The 13356-nt window shown below is 26.0% G+C and overlaps 1 long non-coding RNA gene and 1 pseudogene across 3 annotated transcripts in view; one reads left to right on the top strand and one right to left on the bottom strand.

The window, feature by feature from the left end:
* Positions 1-5240, bottom strand: part of LOC131178635 (uncharacterized) — a 58013-nt gene extending 52773 nt beyond the window's left edge. Inside the window, exons 1-3 of one of the 3 annotated variants that reach the window (XR_009147574.1) lie at positions 4941-5240; positions 4120-4578; positions 2711-3113 (exon numbers count right to left, since the gene is read on the bottom strand). This is a non-coding gene — a long non-coding RNA (uncharacterized LOC131178635). Of the gene's footprint in view, positions 1-2710; positions 3114-4119; positions 4579-4940 lie in introns of those variants that run through there. The other 2 variants (XR_009147576.1, XR_009147575.1) reach the window with 2 other exon arrangements.
* Positions 5241-7262: 2022 nt separating this feature from the next.
* On the top strand, positions 7263-9279 carry LOC131178636 (E3 ubiquitin ligase PARAQUAT TOLERANCE 3-like; annotated as a pseudogene).
* The last annotated feature ends 4077 nt before the right edge of the window (positions 9280-13356 follow it).

Raw genomic sequence — 13356 nt, forward strand, 5'->3', positions numbered from 1 at the left:
TACATAAAGTATTTTTTTATTAATAATATATATTGTACAAATTTAATAAGTCTATAAAATTTTTAAATTCTATTTATTGAAAATATATATATATATATATATATATATATATATATATATATAAATATTATTATAAAAAATATATATTTTATATTTAACTAATTAGTTATATAAACGGGTTTGGATAATGAACACCTAATATATAAAACCGAATCTGGTAAGTATATTATTTTTCAAATCTGAATCCGTATCAAACCCTGCTATATGTATACAATCTAAGTTCTATCCTATTAAAGTTATATTGGGTCGGGCATAAATGTCCTCATTGGTTTTATTGTTGTTTTGTGTTAGAAGGTACGATTTGGAACTTCACATAGTTCATGCAAACCTACTTGGGCAGATAACAGTTGTTGGGGCAAAGCGAGGTTAGAAAAATAACTTTCATTTTTTAAAATAGAAAGTCATTTTTCCTTATTTTTTTAGGTTATTTTTTTTTATCAAGTTTCTTAAACACTCCCAAACATTAAAAAATAAAAAAAAATATTAAAAAAAATATGAAAAACATTTTCCTTCAAACAAATATAGCCATAGTATTATGTGTTTAGTCCTTTTATATTTAATAATTTGTTCTTTTGTAGGGATTTGAAATGAATGCAAGGCCAATTCAACCATTTTATGGAAGATCCCTCTATTTATACAATCCATGTGAGATAATTGGAAATTTTGCTTAAACTTCTATAGGTTATTTCAGAAGAAATTAAGAGAATTCCAAACACGTTAATTGTATTCCATATATATCCTCCATGTTCAATTACAATATAATTAATAATAAAAATTAAATCTTTGAGAATATAATAAAATAAGATATTAGTATATTTTATTTTGTTGTATTGTTTAAGATGTGAATAAAGTTTTATTTCTTTTTTTAATAAATTTTATTAATTAATATTGACTTTGTTCGGAATAAATTATATACAAGAAAAAGAATTTAATAAAATTCATACATAATCATGTTTGTTTTTAATTTTTTTAAAAATAAATATTTATTTAAGTTAAAAAATTTAAAATTCTTTTATTTTAAATATAAGAATTAATTAAAAAAATTAATTAAATTAAATTCTTGTAAAATTTACTGTTTGATTCACTGTTATTATGTGGTTTGATTCACATTTAAATTTGCACAAGTGCCTTCACTATGTGTTTATGACTAAATAAACATAATGAACCTTCAACCATATCCGAAGACTGAAATAAATTCAATTATTTTATTTAATAATTAAATTGAAAATTATATTGGATAGCATTAAATTGGAGAATATAAATTAGAATCAATTTTATATTTATATTTTTATAATTTTTAAATATATTATATAATTTTAATATAATTAATTATGTTTATTCATATGTACATACATATGTTTTCTCCTATTTCTCTAATTTTTTTTAAATAATCTATAGTCATAATTAATTAAATTAAAATTTTCTTTTACTGAATTTTAGCTAAAACCTTTTAATATATATATATATATATATATATATATATATATATATATATATATATAAAATAAGATATTATAGTTGTTTGAGCATTTTAAAATTTTATTTTTTATTTTTTTTAATTTTACTTATTAAAGTTAAAATAGTAAGTAATTACCAACTATATCAAATAATCGATATATTTTTTTAGTATTTTATAATTTTATCTTTTTTTTTTAATTTTATTTATTAAATTCAATATTATATGTAATTACCAATTATATCGCGTAGTTATTATTTTTATCAACTTTGAATGTTCATATTTATCAATGTATATATAAAATGGCTTATATAAATTTCCTTATTATCCATGCTTATTTCTTTTTTATTTATTATTAGAATTTTTCATTAATTATTAAGAATATAATTCATTATTGAATTATAGATATATTTACATTTATAATTAAAACAATAAAAATTCGATATATTTCAATGCACATTAGTTCATAAATTATTTTTAAAATATATTCAATAAATAATTTTATCAAAAATTGTTAATTTCAAATATTATTTTAATATTATAATTAATATATCATTTTTATTCCTAAACTACAATTTAGTCCTTGAAGTTTAACAAAACTTAAAACTTAATCTCTGCATTTTCAAAATCAAATAATTTAATCTATGAAATTTGACAAAACCTACAACTTAATATCTACTATTAGAATTTCATTAAATTATTATTAACTTTAATAAAAATAACTAAAAAATTTCCTTATTTTTATTTTTAATCATAAAATAATTTAGTCCTAAGGTTTTATTTTCTTAATAATTTAGTCATAAAGTTTTTTTTTATTAATAATTTAATCTCTACATTTCTGAAACATGAGTCCTATTAAATTAAAAATTTTAAATTTAAATTATTAAAATATAAATTAATTACTTTTGTGGTAGGATTAATTTGTAGGTTTATTAAAACATTCAAGACTAAATTGTTTGATTTTAAAATTACAAAGACTAATTTATAAGTTAAACTAAATCTCTAAGATTAAATTATCAAACAAAATATAATCTTAGAGACTAAATTGTTTTTATATTAAAAATAAAGTTAAAAATATTTTAATTTTTTTAACTAAAATTAATAATAATGTAATTAAATTCTATAATACTGACTAATTTATAAATTTTATTAAATTTTACAAACTAAATTATTTAATTTTAAAAATATAAAAACTAAATCAAACCTGTGGGTTAAGCTTTTTATTAAATTATAATTAAATACATTTATTACCGTTGCAAATAAGAAAATGCACGCGCTTCACAAGGAGAGTGGACTAAAGCCTTCCCCAGAGTTGTTCCCAGGTGGAAAGCCTGCCTCCTCTCCATTTAAAACAGGAATGTCTTGACCCATCAACAAGACCAAGAACAGCACTATCAAATATCAACACCAAACCACCATCATTGATATTGATTGCCACTTCAAACTCCATTCCAGGCGCAGCTTAAACATGAGTTCACTCCTTGTTTCTTTCATTCACTGCTCAGTTCCCATATCCACTGCTCTCGTGTCCGAAGTTGGTATGCTTTCTCTCTCTATATCTCATACTCACTGGTTGATGATACCAAATTCCTTGAATCTGGAATTGCTAATATACATTCTCATCACAGAAAAACCCAAAATCACATCTGAGTTTTGAAATATTTCTTAACATTCATTAGTTTAAATCCCCATCATTAGATGTTATACTGGTTAAACAACCAAATGGGTTCGCTTTAGTTGGGCTATTTGCCTTCAATTATTGGCTGTTCACTCGATTCTTGATTAATTGTGTGTTTCTAATCATTTTTTTTTTCTGTATCATTGATTTCTGCAATTCATGTGTTAAGATCAAGGAGATTCAATATTTTTCCGACCAAGGTCCCATTTTTATTTTGTTTAATAGAGAATTGTCTAGCTCTTGAGGTATCCTTGTCACTGTCAATGACATATCTGAGATAGATCATAGATTGATTTTCAGCATTTTTATGTCCTGTCTTTTGCTCTCCATTAATTTAGTTCTCTATGCCATACAATAAAACTATGCATTTGATCCTTTGCTTTCAAAGTTATAGAATAAAACTATGTCATTTGATCCTTTGCTTTCAAAGAAGGGTATTTTGTTACTAAGGTAACCGGAAAATTAAAACAACTAAAAACTAATATTTAAATTGAATCAGCAATAGCAAAAATAATAGTAGATTTGCATTAATATTGGCGAAAATTGTTACCAACTTGAAAAGTCAAAAGCAGAAGTGATTAACTTAAAACAATTGGTTAAAATTGATAAAGCATTGAACCATTAAGAGTTGAGACATGTGTGAAGTTCCAACAGATTTTACCATTTAAGCTAGCAAACAAGACCAAAGCCCACAATCACATGATCTTTTTTACTATAAAAATCACAAATGGTGGGTCCTAGGGATAAAAATATATTATATTAGCTTAGTTTAACTTAATTAGAAACTGTTAATACTCCACATGGTGTTCCAGGAAAACTTTGATATTTCAAATCAGAGACAATTAGATTTAGGAAATTTTTCTTTAGCTAATCATGAATGATTTACCTAAAACTAAAACAAGAGATTTCAAGGTTAGTACAGTACTTGGTTGCAAGTGGTAAAATCAATGTAGGAGGCTGAGATCAGATTGTAAAGAGAAACATCAACATTAAATGTGCAATGTAGAGTCTGATCCAAATGTGCAATGAAGATAAATTACTGCAGAAATAAATGATGCGAGACCCTAGAATGAGAGAAAACAGTAAATTAACACTTAAGCAGCACATCTTAAATGTGACAGGACTACTGAGTTGGTAATGTTTACTTGGTTATTACAAATGCTAAATGATAATGTGAATGAAGTTCTAGCAAATAGTAAACGATAATATGAGTGAAGTTCCCATTGTCTACATAGATTCTACATTAAAAAAATGGCAAATTATAACCAGTGATCATTTCAATAACAAATAGACAGTTACCAGGTATATAGGAAAAGGCGATTTGTCTGCTTCAAAGCCTTGGATCTCTGGCAAATGTAGGACTTTTTGCAAGAACTTTCACTGCCTAGAATCATAAACAAAAACCCACAAATAATCATCAAGAAGAGGGAAGTGCTAAAAAAAATGTTCAAGATCAAATTAGCTCACCAAATTTTTTAGCTATTGGATTAAATCATTTGTGGAATCATTAGACAAGTGATTGATCAACAACTTAAAATTCTTTTCAATTTAATTGATGAGAACTAGAGTTCATACAAGCTCGAGACTATCCTAGTTACTGTGCAATTGAACCAAAATCCACTCATTTGCCCAAAAACATAAACCTAAACAATCGATTATGTTCTTATGCATTTAGTTACTATGAAATTGAACCAAACAGAACGGAATAGATAAACTACGCTACAAGAGAGAGATTTCTGTTCATACCTCTTGAAATTTGTTAAACAGAAAAGCCATTGCAAAATTTCAGCAGCAGAGAAAATCGTCTTCTCCGTGTTCACCACCAGGTCAATGAACTTGCCCAAGGAAATGAACTTCCCCAATTTAAAATAGCGTCCTCTTGTCGCTGGGGATGTTGGAGGCTGCGTCGAAGTAGAAGACGAGAGACAGGAATCTGAGTTGTGCAGAGATGAAAGCAGATATGGCAGGGGAATCTGAGTTGAGCAGAGACGTTAGCGGTAAGGCAGCAGTGAAAATGGTACTATCCCAACGCACATCCTGTTAATATTTTTATAATTGACTTTTTTTTTTTTTTTTTTTTTTTAATTTACCATTCACAAACTAAAACTAAATTTACCTTTTATATTTTTTCAAAATGTCTAATTTAATTTATTTTTTCATTTTTATTTAATTTAATCTTTTTATTTTAATTTAAGTTTAAATTGATTTAATGCATAATTCACTCATCACTTATGACTTAGTGTATGAGTTATTTTCTTTTTCTTTCTTCAATATTTTTAATGTTAATTACTTAATTAATGTTAATTAAATAATTATAATTAGTTAATTTTTTATATTTAACTTTTTAATATTAATTAACAATATGAAAAAAAATAATATTTTATATTTTTAATTTTATTTAATTATAATTTTCTAATTTTAATTAAGAAAATGAAAATATAAAATAATATTTATTTAAAAAATATTTTTTATTTTAAATAATTAAAATTAATTACAATCATAATTTTTAATTTTAATTAATTATATGAAAATAAAACTATTGTTTACCATTTTTCAATTTAATTAATTAATAAAAATATAAAAATAATATTTTTTTCATACTTTCATTTTAATTACTTATATTAAATAATATTATTTTTATTATTTAATTTAATTAATTATAAAAAAATAAAAATAACATTTTAATATTAAAAAATAAAAAAATATTAAAAATGGAAAATGCTCAATTTAGTCCCTGCACTTATTAGAAAAGTTCAATTTAGTCAATTTCTAATTTTTTTATCTACTTTAGCAAAAAAGTTTCAATTTAATATCAACTTAACTCAAATTTTAAAATTTATAAGTTAAATTTCTTAATTTTTTTTATTAAAATAAAAAATTAAAAAGTTTAATTTTTTTAATTTTGAGACTGAATTTATTGATTTCTTGATTTAAATCTAAAAATTAAGACGCTCAATTTATTTATTTTCTTAATTTTTGAGCTAAATTGAGTCTAAATTGCAACTTTTAGGCTAAATTAGACAAAAAATTAAAAATAAATTAAATTAAACTTTTCAATAAGTACAGGTGTGGAATTGAGCTGTAATCTTAAACTAAATTATTATTATTTGAAAAATAATATTTTAATTAATAATTTATATTTTAAAAATTTAATAATTTTATAAAATATTTAAATTCTCTATTTAAATTATAATATATAAAATTTTATAAATATTATTATAATATATATATATATATTTAATTAATTACTTATATAAATAGATTCAGGTAATAAATTCTATATATATAAAAATCAAACCCTTTTTCAAACCTGAATTATTTTAAATCTAATTATATACCATCTAAATTTATTTTATTAAGATTTGGTCTGATTAGATACTTGTAAATACCCGATAAAGTAATAGAAATCGAATTTAATGAAAAATCAAATTGATTTATTTTTTAAATTTTGATTTTTCATTTAATTGATGTGATTTTGATTATTATTTTGGGTTACCTCTGTTCGATTTCCATTTAAAAAAAATTAACTTATTGGCTAAAAGAAAGCTAATCCTTAACGATAATTTTATTCAATTTTTTTAATTTTAACAAAATTGGTCAAAATTTTAAAATGTATAAAATTTTATGTAAATTTCTAAAAATTTAAAAATTTATTGCAATTTTATCCATTTTTTTTATATATATCCTCTTACACTTTATTTTTTTATTGATCCAACCTTATCGATACTATTAACTACTTTCAACTTTATTTTGACATCCATTGTACATCAAAAAATTGAAATTTGAGTGGTAAGGGAAGATAAGGCTTAACCTTGTTCACCCTCATCCTTCATTAATTCACATCTTCCTAAACAGAGATAAAATAATTGTTTCTCTTAATCTTTACACTCATCCAAACAGACCCTTGACCTTAGCATGAGGAACTCAGTAGTACAGATAATAGATAATTAAATTATTAAATTAATTATAAGGAAACGCGTAAATATGCCTTGCACTGGGACTTTGATAACATTATGCGTAAATACGCGTATATATCTATCCTCTTGTATGCGAATCAAATATCAATTTCATTCAAAACAAATTTTATAACATTCTTCCCTTCGTATTCAATTCAATGCCGATTCATTTTAAATTTTTCAGTGCAAAGGAGTATGATTCCTTCTCGGTGGATAGCTCTGTTATTTCTGTTGATGCTCTGAAACAGAAAATTGTTGAATTAAAGTATAAATCTAAATCCAATAGCTTGTGTTTGGGTACTGATTTGGACCTTGTGGTCGTTAATGCCCAGACGAATGATTGTTACGCTGATGATATGCTGATCCCTAACAATACTAGGGTTCTGATTCGTCGTGTTCCTGGATCGCGACGTCGCAAGCCCATCGACAATACAACTATTGTTGTTAGGGAAAAGCAACGGCCACTTAGTTCCTCTTATTGTACTGGTTCTAATTCCTCCAAGATTAGCTCTGAAACTGCTATTACTGCTTCATGCAGAAGCAACCCTGCAAATACTGGTGTTAGTTCTGTTTGTTCAAGTACTGTCACTAGTTTGTCCACAACAAAACCCAATGGGGGTGATGGATTTCGATGTGACGATGGGTTTGGGGATGATGTGTTTGTGATTCCTAGAATGAAGCCAGTTCAGTATAGCAAGTCAACTGTAGATGCAGAATCTGATGAGGACAGCAAGATTAAGGCTTTAGTAAATGCTCCAGCCTTGGAATGGCGGTTGGAAGGTTCAAATGGTGTGAAAAATGGTAGGGGTTTAGTTGATTGGGGAAGAAAATACCACCAGAGGGTTATGTATGTCACAGATGTAAAGTGCGAGGACATTTTATTCAGGACTGCCCAACAAATGGAGATCCAAATTATGATTGCAAAAGATTGAGGCCTCCTACTGGAATTCCCAAGTCGATGCTGATGCCAAACCGAGGTGGCTCTTATGTGTTGTCAAGTGGTGCAACTGCTGTTTTACAGCCAAATTATCATGCTTTTGAGAAGGAAATTTTTGGCTGCTTGCCTTCAAAGAGATCCTGGTCTGCTAGTGATCTTCCACCAGAACTTCTCTGCCCCTTGTGCAAACAAGTAATCAAGGATGCTGTCTTGACTAGCAAATGTTGTTTCAAGAGCTTTTGTGATAAGTGTATCAGGTTCATCTAATCACCTCTAAGTTGAAATGTGTTTGTGGGGCAACAAATATCCTTACTGATAATCTGATTCCAAACATGACGCTTAGGGACACAATTAATTGCATTGTGAAATCTGGTCCTTGTTACAGCAGCAGTGGTGAAAATGCCAAAAGAAACTCTTTCCAAGATAAGGATATGGAATTGGCTCACTGTTCAGAACCTCAGATCTCTACAACAAAACCATCTGCAGAATCATTTCAGGAAGAGCAGAAGCCATCACCTGGTGATGTAGAAGATGGGGCAAATAAAAGAAAACTTATTGACGCTCCACACCAGACAACTAAGAAAGCTAGAACTACAGGAGCAACTAATGTATCTGAAGATACTATTGGGCCAATGAGAATGAAAGATACAGCATCACAAGGAGGTGTCATGGGGGTTGAGGAAAAAGTGCAGCAAAAGGAGATTTCCAGTGAGGTAGAGAAGAAAAAGGACGAGAGAGAAGTGGTCAAGGGTGAAGTCAAGCAAAAGGTGGTTTGTGGTGCGAGAGGAAAGAAAAAGAGAGAAAGAAGTCAAGATGTTGAGACTGAGAGCTATATGATGCCTATTGGTTCTTATGCATACAATCCATACTGGGTTGGTGCGCAGGTGGGGTTGGAAGGATATATGGCACCTTATTATGCTGCTGGTGCGATGATCTATGGATTGAGCTCCTTTGGAACATCATTCAATGGTCTGATGAATCAATACACTTTTAGTATGCAGTGAATGGGTGACAGGAGATGACGCTGTGGGTTAAAAGCTTGGATGTTGACTTTTAATGGCAATCGTTCCTCTTTTTCTAGTTTCTTTTGGGCCTAAATGTACAGTAGGAGAACATGGATTTACGTTGGTCTAACCTTGGCCAGTTTTGTAATCGCTGTTTTAATATTCTTATAAAACTCTCATATTATTTTTTCCAATAATTTTGTTGTTTATTTTATTTATTTATTCTCACAACGAATGTGTCTTTTGCAAAAAAAATAAGGGTTGCAAGGAAGCTTGAAAGTATTGAACAAAGTGCACAAATCTTTTTTTGGATTTGGAAGGGCATTCATTGTTAGCATTCCATTTTGGTAGCCTATTTCATGAGTGCTATATGGTGAATTTTTTGGAAGATTATTCATAATTTTTTATTAAAAATTGCTATTATTGCGGTTTATTAATATTGTGGATCATCTTTTATAATCTAATGTTTGAAAATTGAAGAAAAATTAAGCTGTTGTGGTTCTTAATTAATAGGAGGAGAAAATTAAAGAATAAAAAATAAATTAAAAAAAAATTAAATCAGACGAGATCGAATTAGTCAATGGATGACAAAAAAAATTAAAGAAAATTCTGTTTGCTTTTGTCCTCCCTTTTTGCTAATTATTTACACAAAAATAATTGCAAAAACCCACAAATGAATTCTATAGCATATGCTATTTCTTGCCATTTTTAATTGCCAAAAGGAGGAAGAAAATGCTCCGAAGTCAAGCCCCAACCATTGAAATCTACATCTTCAATCTTTCATTTCTCTACCATTTCCCTTTTGTGATATGCAGACTGTTCTCCATATCTAAAAACTGCGACACGAGTCTTACCACTATGTGCAATATTTAACTCCATCAATATACTGATAATCTTGCATTACAAATTAACTAAAGTGAAAGAATTACTTTTTAATTCTACATTACTGTTCCTAAATGCTTTTTAATGGCATGTGCAAATGTACTCAGGATTTCAGGACCCATTTGATTTGTATATTGGAAATGAAATCAATGTTGGAATGGGAATCGAGCGAAATAAAAAATAAAATGATAAATTTTCATTTATATTTAGTTCATTGTATAATTGAAATCAAATTTCTTTTTAAGATATTTGATTTGCATATGTAAATTACAAAATTACAATCAAACTTATTTTGTACTTAATGAAAATTAATTTAAATTATTTTTTATACTTTTATATTTTTACTTTTTAATTTTAATTATTATAAGAGAATATAAAAAGAATATTTTTTATTTTTTTATTTGAATTAATTATAATTGCAATTATAATTTTTAATTTTATTTATGCATAAGTAAGAATAAAAATAATACATTTCATCTTTTTACTTTAGATAATTAAAGTTAATTATATTCAAAATTTTTATTTAAATCAATAGTATGAAAATATAAGAATTATATTTTTACTACGTTTCATTGTAGTTAGGTGTAATTAATTATAATTATAATGTTCAATTTTAATTATTTATACGAAAATATAAAAATAATAATTTTATATTTTAATTATTATTATTATTATTTTATTTTTTTATTTTAATTAATTATTAAGATTATTTTAATTATTATGATTTTTATAATTATAATTATAATTTTTAATTAATTATTTGAAATATAAAAATATTTTAATGACTATAATTATTTAACTATTGTAATTGTAATTATAATTTTTATTTTTATTTTTAATTAATTATTTTAAACATAAAATATTATTTTCATATTTTTATTTTAATTAATAATATGAAAATATAAAAATTGAAACATCTCAATGAATACATGGATAAGATAATCATTCTTATTCTTGTGTTTTGACTCCCAAAGAGAAATAATGATTCTTGTGAGAATTGGATTTCCTAGTTTGTGAGAATATAAATAAAAAAAAAAGAATTTTTAAACACCCACAAAAAGAATCATTCTAATTCAGACGAGATTGAATTAGTCAATGGATGACAAAAAAAATTAAAGAAAATTCTGTTTGTTTTTGTCCTCCCTTTTTGCTAATTATTTACACAAAAATAATTGCAAAAACCCACAAATGAATTCTATAGCATATGCTATTTCTTGCCATTTTTAATTGCCAAAAGGAGGAAGAAAATGCTCTGAAGTCAAGCCCCAAACATTGAAATCTACATCTTCAATCTTTCATTTCTCTACCATCTCCCTTTTGTGATTTGCAGACTGTTCTCCATATCTAAAAACTGCGACACGAGTCTTACCACTATGTGCAATATTAACTCCATCAATATACTGATAATCTTGCATTACAAATTAACTAAAGTGAAAGAATTACTATTTAATTTTACATTACTGTTCCTTAATGCTTGTTAATGGCATGTGCAAATGTATTCTAGGATTTAAAATTATTTTTTTTATACTTTTATATTTTTACTTTTTAATTTTAATTATTTTAAGAGAATATAAAAATAATATTTTTATATTTTTTTAATTTGAATGAATTATAATTGCAATTATAATTTTTTAATTTTATTTAATTATAAGTAAGAATAAAAATAATACATTTCATCCTTGTACTTTAGATAATTAAAGTTAATTATATTCAAAATTTTTATTTAAATCAATTATATGAAAATAAAAAATTATATTTTTACTGTGTTTTATTCTAGTTAAGTGTAATTAATTATAATTATAATGTTTAATTTTAATTATTTATATTCAAATATAAAAATAAGAGTTTTATATTTTTATTATTATTATAATTATTTTATTTTTTATTGTAATTAATTATTTTAATTATCAAGATTAGTTTAATTATTATGATTTTTATTTATAATTAAATAAATGGATAAGATAATCATTCTCATTCTCATATTTTAATTTTCAGGTTGAAAAGAGAAATGATGATTTATGTGAAAATTGAATTCTTTAGTTTGTGAGAATGGAAATGAAAAAAACGAATTTCTAAATATTCATAAAGATAATCATTTCCATTCATTTCTATTTCTGGGTTAATTTTTGGCCAACCAAAAGAGGTCTAAAATAAGATATTACAAAGATAAATTAGTGTTAAGGAATTGTTCAGTAGGCTCTTATCCTGCTGATGATAAGATTTTCGCATCCATAAAAGCAACTATCATTGGTGGTAACTTGGGTTTTCCTCTTCAATAATAGCTGCTTAGCGCTAATTCTAAATTAATTGGGCTTTACTCCTTTAAAACATCTTATTTCACTTTACCTTTTGAACATGTTTACTTATTAGCTTAATTGCCGACTTTGAAAATTAAAAGGTCTAATTGAATGAAAAATATTTACATATTCAATTGAAACTTAACCTATAATCCAATGATAAATTTTTGCATTTTCCTGATTCAATGCCTATCTAAATTTTATTTATATTTATGATTATCGAAAAATTAACCTTTATAATTAAAATTAAGCATTCATTTATTTAATATGATTAGCAAATAATTACACAAGGAACTTAGAAATTAGAATGTGATATTAGAAAATATGAATTTGATATTAGAAAATATGAATTAATATACTTACACATATCCATTTAAATTATTTTTAATATATATACTATAAAATAAAAAATAAAATGCAACCGCTTAATTAAAGTGTGTATTTTTATTTAATCGCTGAATTGCTTACATGGCCAGAATTGCATCCAATTACAAAAAAGAGATCTTTCGGAACCATCGCTAAGCAATCAGGAGAAATTATATAATACTGCTGTGATTTCATAGAGGATGACCTGTAACACCCTAGGCAAATCCCACATCGGCAAAACACGGGAGAGATGCTGGGTTCATAAGTTGACGGTTTGTAACTCCTAGTGACGCGTTTTAAAACCGTGAGGGCTTCAGCCCAGAGCGGACAATATCACTAGTGGGCCGGGCCATTACATTTGTGGTATCGAGCGCTCGCGCGCCATTGCCGCACGAGCGGCTCGATACCACAAATGTAATGGCGACCACTGATATTGTCCGCTCTGACCAAAACCTCACGGTTTAAATAAAATAGGGTTACGAACCGTCAACTTATGAACCCAGCATCTCTTCCGTGTTTTGTCGATGTGGGATTTGCCTAGGGTGTTACATGACCTACATAAAATAGCAAGCTAATGAAATTCATATAAATAGGTATAAGTGGATCCCATGATATTCAGTTTTTTTTATGTGTTGAAAGCAATTTTTTATTTCCTTTTAAATAATAACTACCTATCCTTGTTTGGTTCAATTCCATGATAAAATTCATTTCATTTGTAAA

The sequence above is a fragment of the Hevea brasiliensis genome, chromosome 3, assembly GCF_030052815.1.
Source record: "Hevea brasiliensis isolate MT/VB/25A 57/8 chromosome 3, ASM3005281v1, whole genome shotgun sequence".
NCBI lineage: Eukaryota > Viridiplantae > Streptophyta > Magnoliopsida > Malpighiales > Euphorbiaceae > Hevea > Hevea brasiliensis.